This window comes from Sceloporus occidentalis, unplaced genomic scaffold (genome assembly GCF_023333645.1).
Source record: "Sceloporus occidentalis isolate IW3139 unplaced genomic scaffold, rSceOcc1.0.p SCAF_223, whole genome shotgun sequence".
In the NCBI taxonomy this organism is placed as follows: Eukaryota; Metazoa; Chordata; class Lepidosauria; order Squamata; family Phrynosomatidae; genus Sceloporus; species Sceloporus occidentalis.
In genome coordinates this window covers 278,224-288,936 of record NW_028317203.1, presented here as the reverse complement: position 1 = coordinate 288,936, position 10,713 = coordinate 278,224, and positions in this window count along the sequence as shown.

Sequence of the window (10,713 nt, the reverse complement as noted above, 5' to 3'; positions counted from 1 at the left end):
GTTTTATCTCTTGCTATGTTTCCATACATTATTATTGTATACCTGCAAATACGGGATTTGTATGTCTTTATATTTGTATTCTATGCCTCCAGTGCTGAGTTCACATGTGAACAATAATAATAACAATTTATATATATATATATATATATATATATATATATATATATATATATCATTGCGAACAGCAATCACACTACTATCATGCCAAGTCAGCTAGTACATGCTGGAATCTGGGTATGCCTGGGCATGATAGGAGTATGATTGGTGTTAACAATCATATATATATATATATATATATTAATATTGTTATTGAATTTTTTGTCCTATTTTGCTGTGTTACTTTAAATAAAAGTATGAGATTTTTTTTATGGTGGGGGTCATATTTGGTTTCGGACAGGTAAATGCTGTATTTTCAGTTTCAGTCCAGAATTTTCGTTTCGGTGCATCCCTAAGCCAGACAATGAAGTGGTATGCCTACACCACATCAATGTTTGGGTTAGTATATAGTGATAGGAGTTATACTGCACTATTATCAGTGTCTGGCTCAACGTATAGTGATAGGGAGTACGCTGTACCACCGTCAATGTCTGCCTCAGTATATAGTGTTAGGTGTTATGCTGTACCCCGTCAATGTCGGCCTCAGTATATAGTGATAGGTGTTATGCTGTACCCCCATCAATGCCTGCCTCAGTATATAGTGATAGGTGTAATGCTGCACCACCGTCAATGTCAGCCTCAGTATATAGTGGTAGGTGGTATGCTGTACCACCGTCAATGTCTGCCTCAGTATATAATGATAACAGTAATGCTGTACCACCTTCAATGTCTGCGCCAGTATATAACCATAGAAGCTATGCAGTTTTAAAGTGTTTGGGGGGGTGCCACATACAGGATCCGCCCCAGGTGCCAAATACTCTAGGTATGCCCCTGCTATGGCCCTGGACCTTCTTCAGGATAGATTTGCTGAAGGACTTTGACTTCTACACTGAAAGTTTAAATTTTAGACTTGAGCGTATTTAGAGTGCATAGTCTGACTGATCACCCAGCTGTTTCATTTCACAGCAATTCCATAGGTTTTCACAAAGTTTCCTTGTCTTTGCCTCTGCACCTTAGACCCCTATTTTCTTTGTTTTATCTAAATCAAAATCTTGATCTACCTACCTTCTTTCCCCAGCCATCTTTATTTTTTTAGTTCCTGGAGAAGACACCAAAAGGTTTCACAATCGTCTGCTAAAATAGACGATTGTGTGGTACCTCTTCTTGAAAGACCCTTCATCTGAAGGCTCAGTCTATGGGCTCAATATCCACTTCTGAGACTTCATCAGCAGATGTTCTGCCACGTGCCAACTGTAAGGCTGCAGTCTGAAAGAGCTTCCGATCCTTCGTCAGACACTACTGTATTATACATTACAGTTATAATACAATGTATTCTGAAGGTTCAATTTTTGGCCGCAGAGTTCTCCACCCTGCCTTATGATCCTCCCATAAGCACACCTTATGAGAGAAAGGGTGAACCTAGGGTAACCTGTGTGTAGTAATAATTCCTTGTAATTAACCATAAATAAATTTATTATCAATTGAAATGAATAATAATCGGATTGCATATATTTCTCAATATATTTTGATTCCATTTATATAATAAAGACTGATGGTAGTCAATGTACAGGGTGTTTGGCAGGGTTCGAATTTTTTTTTTTTTAAGGGGATTAAAAATTACTTTTTAGCACATATCCTGCCCAGTTATACTATCCACATCTTTTAGCTTATAAGAATCTGGGGATGATATTAATTAGAATGCATTACAGTTCCAAGCAGGAGCGAGACGAGACTGGTGCCAAGGATGCCAAGGACTGGTGCTAGGCCAAGGATGCCAGCCCCAGGGGGCATCAACCCCTCTACCACATAACTAGGTGTCTGATTGCCAGGTGCACAGTGGGGTCGCATGATTTGCATTATGTGACCCTGCAGTAACAGTGAAGAGAGAGAGTGGGAGGAAAGGAGAGTACCGTGTGTTTGTGTGAGTGTTGTACAGTAGTGTCAGTGTGTATATGTATTTCTGTTACTGTAAGGTTTGGGGGTTAATAAGCATATCATGTTAGCATGTATGTGTCTGCTACAGTAAGGTGTTAGTGAGTGCAAGTGTATGCTAGTGTATAGTGCTTGCATGATTGTGTGTGTGTGTGCGTGTGCGCGCACGCATCGGTTGGTTTCAGTATATAGTGTTATCGTCAGTGTGCATCATCTTATGGTGTTGGAGTATTAGAGGGTTAGTGCTGAATGAGAATATATATATATATATATATATATATATATGCAGGGGCGTAACTAGAAGCCTCAGGGCACTCCTTGGGCCCCCCTCACTGGCAGAACTCCAGGACCAGGTCGCAGTCGCGACCCCGGTAGTTCCGCCACTGTATATTTGTGTGTGTATTAGTTTACAGTGTTTGAGTGAGTGTGTGTGTTAGCAATGGGAAAGAAGATGAAGAAATATTGCACCCAGCATCATAAATTTTAGGTTTACCTATTGTTTCAAATTCTTATTGGTCACAGTTATCTTCTTGGCAAGTTCCAGGTCACCTCGTTTCAGAAAACAAATCAAGATTTGAAGCCGCTATTGCTTCTAGACAAGAAGACAAGAAGTTAGCTACAAAAATACAAAAAAGTGAGGAAGATAGACAGATCTATAAAATAAGGCAGAAAGAGGCAAAGAAAGTTATAAGATCTGCCAAATCACATGCAGAAGAGCGAATTGCCCTCTCAGTAAAAAATGGAGATAAAACATGTTTTAGATATATAAATGAGAAAAGGAAAGTTAAACAAGGATTAGTTAGACTAAAAACAAAAGGAATATATGTAGAAGAGGATAAAGGTTTAGCTGACTGCCTCAATGAATATTTCTGTTCAGTTTTTACAAATGAAAATGAGGGAATGGGACCTCAGTTGGGAAAAAAGTCTGAATCATTTGAAATATGTGAGTTTATCGAGGCGGAGGTTCTACTTCAGCTGTCTAAGGTAAAGACAAATATGTCGATGGGGCCTGATGGGATACACCCCAAGTTATTAAAAGAGCTTGGGGGTGTACTAGCAAAACCGTTAACTGATATATTTAACGAATCATTGGTAACGGGAGTCGTCCCTGGGGATTGGAAATTAGCGAATGTTGTGCCCATTCACAAAAAAGGCAGTAGGGAGGAGTCGGGCAACTACAGGCCAGTTAGTCTTACATCTGTAGTGGGGAAATTAATGGAAACAATGTTAAAGGAAAGGATTGTTGAACATCTGAAGTCACATGGGTTTCAAGATCAAAAACTACATGGGTTTTCCTCAGGAAGATCTTGCCAAACAAATCTTATTGATTTTTTTGATTGGGTGACTAAAGTAATTGATCGCGGTGGTGCAGTAGACATTGCGTATCTGGATTTCAGTAAGGCCTTTGACACTGTGCCACATAGAAGACTTATAAATAAACTGCAATCTCTGGGTTTAGATCCCAATGTTGTTGAATGGATTAAGGAGTGGCTGAGTGACAGACAACAGAGGGTTGTAGTGAATGGCGTATATTCAGAACAAGGTCTTGTTACCAGTGGGATACCTCAGGGATCTGTACTTGGACCCATTCTCTTTAATATTTTTATTAGTGATATTGCAGATGGTCTTGATGGAAAGGTATGTTTATTTGCTGACGATACAAAAATTTGCAACAGGGTTGATGTTCCTGGAGCAAGAAGCCAAATGGCAAACGATCTAGGTAAACTGGAAAAATGGTCAGAGCTGTGGCAATTGGCATTTAATGTAGATAAATGCAAAGTAATGCACCTGGAGCATAAAAACAGAGTATAGAATATTTGATACTGTCCTAACCTCAACGTGTGAGGAAAGGGATTTAGGGGTAATTATTTCTGAGGATTTAAAGGTAGGTACACATTGCAATAGAGCAGCAGGTAATGCTAGCAGAATGCTTGGTTGTATAGCGAGAGGGATTAGCAGTAGAGAGAGCGAAGAGCTCACGCCGTTGTACAGATCACTGGTGAGACCTCACTTGCAGTATTGTGTACAGTACTGGAGACCGGATCTCCAGAAGGATATAGAAATGTTGGAGAAGTGCAGAGAAGGGCTACTAAAAAGGTTTATGGATCACAAGATAAACCTTACCAGGACAGGTTAAAGGATCTTAACCTATATAGCCTGGAAAAAAGACGTGACAGGGGGGATATGATAGAAACATTTAAATACTTAAAGGGAATCAACAAGGTAAAGGAAAATAGTTTATTTAAAAGGAGAAATACTACCACAACAAGAGGACACAACCATAAACTAGAGGGGCAAAGGTTTAATGGTAACATCAGAAAATATTACTTTACGGAAAGGGTAGTGGACGCATGGAATAGCCTTCCAGCAGAAGTGGTAGATGTTAATACAGTAAAGTCATTTAAGCAAGCATGGGATAGGCATAAGGCCACACTAGATATAGGATAAGGGCAAGTACTAAAGGAAAGTACTCAGAGGTTGGGCAGACTGGATGGGCCTACTGGTTCTTATCTGCAGTCACTTTCTATGTTTCTTCTGAAATTCATGCTGAAGCCTTTCAGAGGTCACTGATCTGTCAGACAATCTTCCACACAACTTTTGCTTTCCACTTTTGGCAACACAACTATGCCCACCACTACCACCACCACCATCTCTTTAGTTCCAAGTTGCTCTTTATCAATACATAATAGGAGAAAATGATTTTGCTTTTGCAATATACCCGTAATATAAAAATTAACTGTTTTACTTTACATCCACAAGGTGTCAGCAGAAAGAACCCTTTGGTTAAAACATTCAGCTTCTGTACACACCGGTGTCTCAATATGCTTACATATCATACTATCCAAGGAATGCGCAGAAAAAAAGTTTTTTTTATAAAAGAAAAAATATAGATTTATATTTTATACATCCTGTTTTAAAGGCACTATAAGACACATTCAGGTAGACAGTAAACACACAGAAAATAAAAAAATAAATTATTTGGAAGATGAATCTTGACTTGACGGACCTGTTTTCGCCCTGCCCTTTACTCAAAATATATTCTGATGTTTTGCCTTTATTGCTCAGGAGTTGATGATAAAGTAAACAGCAATCTCTTTCTGTACATGCTGGGTTTATTCTAACAAGAACCTTGAAAATCAATGGAACAGTTTTTGCTTTTTTTAAAAAAATCCCCAGTTGGCTTCCTTAAGTTATATAAATTCTTTGCATTCAAAGACCAGTGCGGCTATTTCAAAAAATGGTTGTATTATTATCCAGGCCAAGATGTTCCGTTTTCGGGACCTCCTCGTGCGAGAACACACTGTTTTGTTGTCTTTCACACCTGCGCTAATTGCATAGTCATTCGTGCCTTTACAGGCGAACCTGCGGAGCTGATAATTATCTAGCAGGACATCTCCAACTTCAAAGTAAAACTCTATATTGCCTGCCAGAATATAAAAAGCATAGTGCAGGAATAGCTTGAGCACCAGAGGTTGGCAAACCCAATGGATTTCAGCCCCAAAGGGGCAGGTAAGACAGGATAATAGTTGGCTTTCATCAAGCTGGTCGGTGTTGGACAACAACTGGAAGAGGGCTATGGAGCATAATGTTCTACTATGAAATCACCCAAGAGTGCCCTGGCCAAGAGCAAAACATATCCACTTGGGGGCAATCATATAAGAAAAAAAGAGAAAAAACAACAAAAATAGTGTAGACAATAATAGCGAATTATTCAATGTGAAAGTTAAGAGCAAAACATGCCATCGGCGTGAATTTACACTTTACTGACATCCCTGTTCAGCACAATGAAATTAAAATGTTATGTTTCCTCGAGAAACAGTAAATATCTTGTGATTCATCCATAGAGGGCTCAAGCAATAACTCCTTTAACGGTTTCTAGAAAAATGTGCATCTGTTTCCACACAGAAGCGCATAGAGCAGCATTTCCTCCAGCCAGAAAGGGGGCTGTGTGGGGGTATTGGACCCATTATGGATGGACGGAGCTGCACAATGAGCCATTCCCAACCTTTTTAAGAGGGGTGCCCATACTTACGTTTATGTGCTGTTATGTTAGTTGGTACATTTTCTTATTGGTCATAAAAGGGCGGAATTACTAAATTCACATATCATCTGTGGAAACGAAGTTCTGCTTTAACATTCTCATCCTTTATTTATTAAGCACCGACATATCTCTCTGCACACTTTCAATATGGTGAGGTAAACAAATACATAAATCTAAATGTACACCCACGGATACAACTGCAGTTTGCCATCTAACCTTCAAGGCAATTTATACAGTTCCTGGCAAGAATGGTGGGCTTATGAGTGCCCCACTCATGAGCTTACAATGTAATATTATATTATACATATAACTGCCTTTCTACAAGGCTGCTGGAAGCATTCCTCAGAGATTTTGGTCCATATGGACATGATGGCATCACACAGTTGCTGCAGATTTGTCGGCCGCACATCCATGATGCGAATCTCCCGTTCCACCACATCCCAAAGGTGCTCTATTGGATTGATATCTGGTACCTGTGGAGGCCATTGGAGTGCAGTGAACTCATTGTCATGTTCATTTGTTATTAATATTTATTGTTTTATATAGCGCCATCAAATTCCGTAGCGCTGTACAATGGGTAGACAGGACAAAACAAGTAGTATGTAACATAACAAATTGACTAACAGAGACAACAGGTGAGGAGGGCCCTGCTCAAACGAGCTTACAGTCTAGAGGGATTTAGGGTGTATTACACAATAGGTAAAAGTGCCATTGTTAGGGATAGATCCGCCACACTAGTAAAAGTATTGCAGGAGAGGGAGTAGGAAGGGTAAGCTAAAGGAATACGGGAGGGCGTTAAAGTGCTATGTTATAAGCGTCCTTAAAGAAGTGGGTCTTGAGGGATTTTTTGAAGGAATAAAGGCAGGGGGAGAGACGGATAGACCGGGGGAGGGCATTCCAGAGGATAGGGGCAGCCCTTGAGAAATCTTGTAAGCGGGCATGAGAGCTAGAAATCAGAGGAGAGGATAGAAGGAGATCGTTGGATGAGTGGAGAGACCGTTAGGAGTGTATTTAGAGATGAGAGAGGAGATGTAGGGAGGGGAACCGCTGTGAAGGGCTTTGAAAGTAAGAGTGAGGATTTTGAAATGAACCCTGAAGGGCACAGGCAGCCAGTGAAGAGACTGACAGAGGGGAGAGACGTTAGTGAAGCGACGGGAGAGGAAGATAAGTCTGGCAGCAGCATTCATGGTGGATTGTAGAGGGGTGAGACGGTTAAGAGGGAGACCGGCTAAGATAGAGTTACAGTAGTCAAGGCGGGAGATAATCAGGGCATGGACAAGAGCCTTAGTGGCATGCTGTGTTAGGAAGGGACAATGTTTTTAAGATGAAGGCGACAGAGACAGACTGAATATGGGGTGTGAATGAAAGGTCGGAGTCAAGGGTGACACCAAGACAGCGTGCATGAGTAGATGGGGAGATGAAACCAGTTTGAGATGATGTGAACTTTGTGACATGATGCAATATCCTGCTGGAAGTAGCCATCAGAAGATGGGTTCACTGTGGCTGTGGACATGGTCAGCAACAATTTCCAGGTAGGCTGTCACGTTTAAACGATGCTCAGTTGGTACTAAGTGGCCCAAGAAAATGTCCCCCACACCATTACACCGCCACCACCAGCCCGAACCGTTAATACAAGGCAGGATGGATCCATGCTTTCATGTTTATGCCAAAGTCTGACCCTGCCATCTGAATGTCGCAGCTGGAATCGAGTCTTACCAGACCAGACTAGTGTTCTATTATCCAATTTTGGTGAGCCTGCGTCAATTGTAGCTTCAGTCTCCTGTTCCTAGCTGACGGAAGCGGCACCCGTTGTGGTCTTCTGCTGGTGTAGCCCATCTGCTTCAAGGTTCGACGTGTTGTGCATTCAGAGACAGTATTCTGCATACCTTGGTTGTAACAAGCGGGTATTTAAGTTATTGTTGTCTGTCATCTCGAACCAGGCAAGCAGAAGACAGAGTTGAAGAAAGAAGGCAGAACAAGAAGGTACTAGAGAAGCCGAGACAGGGGCACGGAAGTGTTCTGTGGAAAAGGTAGGGGGACACTGAAAATATCTAAACCCAGATTATAGGCCGCATGTACATTTAAAGACTTAAATTGGGGGGAAACTGCAGGCAATAATCAGGACAATAAGGTTATAAGTGCCTATGGGTGGGGTTTAAGTGTTCTTGTTACCATAGCAACCAATGGCCTAGTCGCACATATTAGACCATTTGCTTGGCTGCTATGGCGATGAGACCATGTTTCAAATGTTGCACCATGTTATATACATAATCCTAAAGGTTTATTCTATTGGTTAATTGCCCAGAGAACAGAGTAGAAACACAAAATGTAAAGCCCGATTAGAACCATTTTGCCCATTTAGTCTGTCCTTTTTTCTTGATAAAAAGACCCAAACCTTAATCAGTCATTTTCCTTGTTTTAGATCCGAGAGAGCTTTATGCCTGTCCCATGCATGCTTAAATACCCTCACTGTATTAGCCTCTACCACTTCTGCTGGGAGACTGTCCCATTTATCTACCACCCTGTAAGCAGAACAAGAAGCCCAGAATGTAACTTCCATAACCTTTTAAAACAGAACAGGCAAAATTCTATAAAACGTTTAAAAATGGAAGAAAAAACAAAGCTTCTATTTACAAGATAGTTGGCAATTGTAATATAAAGCACTCAGGATCAAACTAATAGCCCGATATACCTAACTGCAGTATTAGCTTAAGTGCTGCCATGCCATTAAAATTGCATAGGTCTAGTCTTCAATTAAACAAGGGTCAAAAGTGAAATACTATATGTTTATCTTTCCAAATAAAATATTTACATGCAGAGAAGCAACAACTAAAAAATTTACAGCTTGTAAACGCATTCCACGCAGACGAGAAAAGCTATTGCATTTAAACTGCGATGGGTTATAATAGATCAGCATGCACCATTGGTAATTATACAGCCCCATACCATATGAATACTATATTGAGTGATGTCAACTGACAGCCTACTTGCAAATTATATATATATATATATATATATTAATATACCGGTATATATATATATATATATATATATATATATATATATATATATATATATAATATGTAAATGGGTTTAGCCATATTAGCCCAGTAGACAAGATGTCAAAAACGTATAGTATAGCAGTACGCATTGATAGCTTTTTTCATTGGACTAGCATGATATTTAAGTTTTCCACTCTTCTCCAGGTTGTTATATAAAATGCATTAAGAACAATGTGCATGCGCAGTAACTAGGCAGCGCTGCCTGCGAGGGGTTAACCGAATTTCTAAAAATGCTGTTCAGATTACCCTTAAAAGCAGCAGTAGGGAACGTGGAGCTAAACTGGGACTAACGTCTCCACGTGCAGCCCCTGCCAATATGCCAGACTCCGGGCTTTGTTCATTAGAATGATTAATGCACTCAAAGCCAATGTGCTAATTAAAGGTCAGCGTGAAACGGCTTATCACATCTCTCAATGGACCTTTTGTTTGCTATGGCTCAGCAAAGAAATCCATTCCGTTCTTAAAAGGGCAACGTAAGCGAAAGCAGCCTATTCGGGGATATTATAAGTCGCAGGAAAATAGGTCAAACATATGGCCTGATGTTCCTAGCTAATAAACTCAATTACAAAAAAGAAAAAAAAAAAAAGATGAAAAATTAGGCAAAGGTGACAGGCGAAACCTATTTCCAGCTCACTTTATTTAGAAGAATTAAGTTCGGCTTCATTACGGATCGGGTAATGTAATGATACAAGGCGAATGTTATCATCCAAAATCCTTTTAGATCTGCTCTACTTTTAGGAATGGATACCCCGCTGGTTACTGAATTACACCCGAAACCGTATCAAAGCTTCCATGCACAGTCTCTAAACCAGAGATCAATTACAATATGCGAAGCGAACTTTGCCTAGAAAATAAATAGCAAAGATTTTATCAATCCAGCTACGCAGTAGGGCAACACCGCTATCAAGTACTTCACTGCTTGTGTACTACAACTCACATCACACCTGCTCTCCCACCATAGGGAGCGGTAGGAATCACTGTATACTAATCTGTATCTATTATCTAAGCCTAAAAAGACTTCTTTGTTAAATTTAATTACTGCACACGTTCGAAACATGAAAATATATCCATAGCAATAAATGTAATGGTCCACTCAGCATGACCTTTCCATTAATTGCTATAAGAGCACTTTTCAAATGACGACATCAGGACTGCTTATACGTAATCCCCAACGATTCTAATAAAGATCACCCTATCGGTGCACTAAATTGTCTTCTTACTTGGTTTCGAATATGTATTCAGGGTCATTACGATTTATAATATGGAAAAAAGGACAGTAATTTACATTTACACTACATACTTTCCATGTCATAATTCTGCACACACTACCCCCAATGTGTACATGTTTGTAAGATTAACCTTTAACCAGATTCAATGGCAGCAGCCTGAGGCATTCATCTACATTTAGCGAATTACATGTTTTTCTACTTTTTTGGATCTTTTTTTAGCTTTAATTTCTTGAATTAAGTCTCTGTTGATCTCTACGATGGTAGCAGGAGGTTTTCCCTGAGTCTGCAGAAGAACCTATTGATGTTCTGACCTTAAAATGGTCCCTAGCAGATGCCACAAAAGCTTTGACTC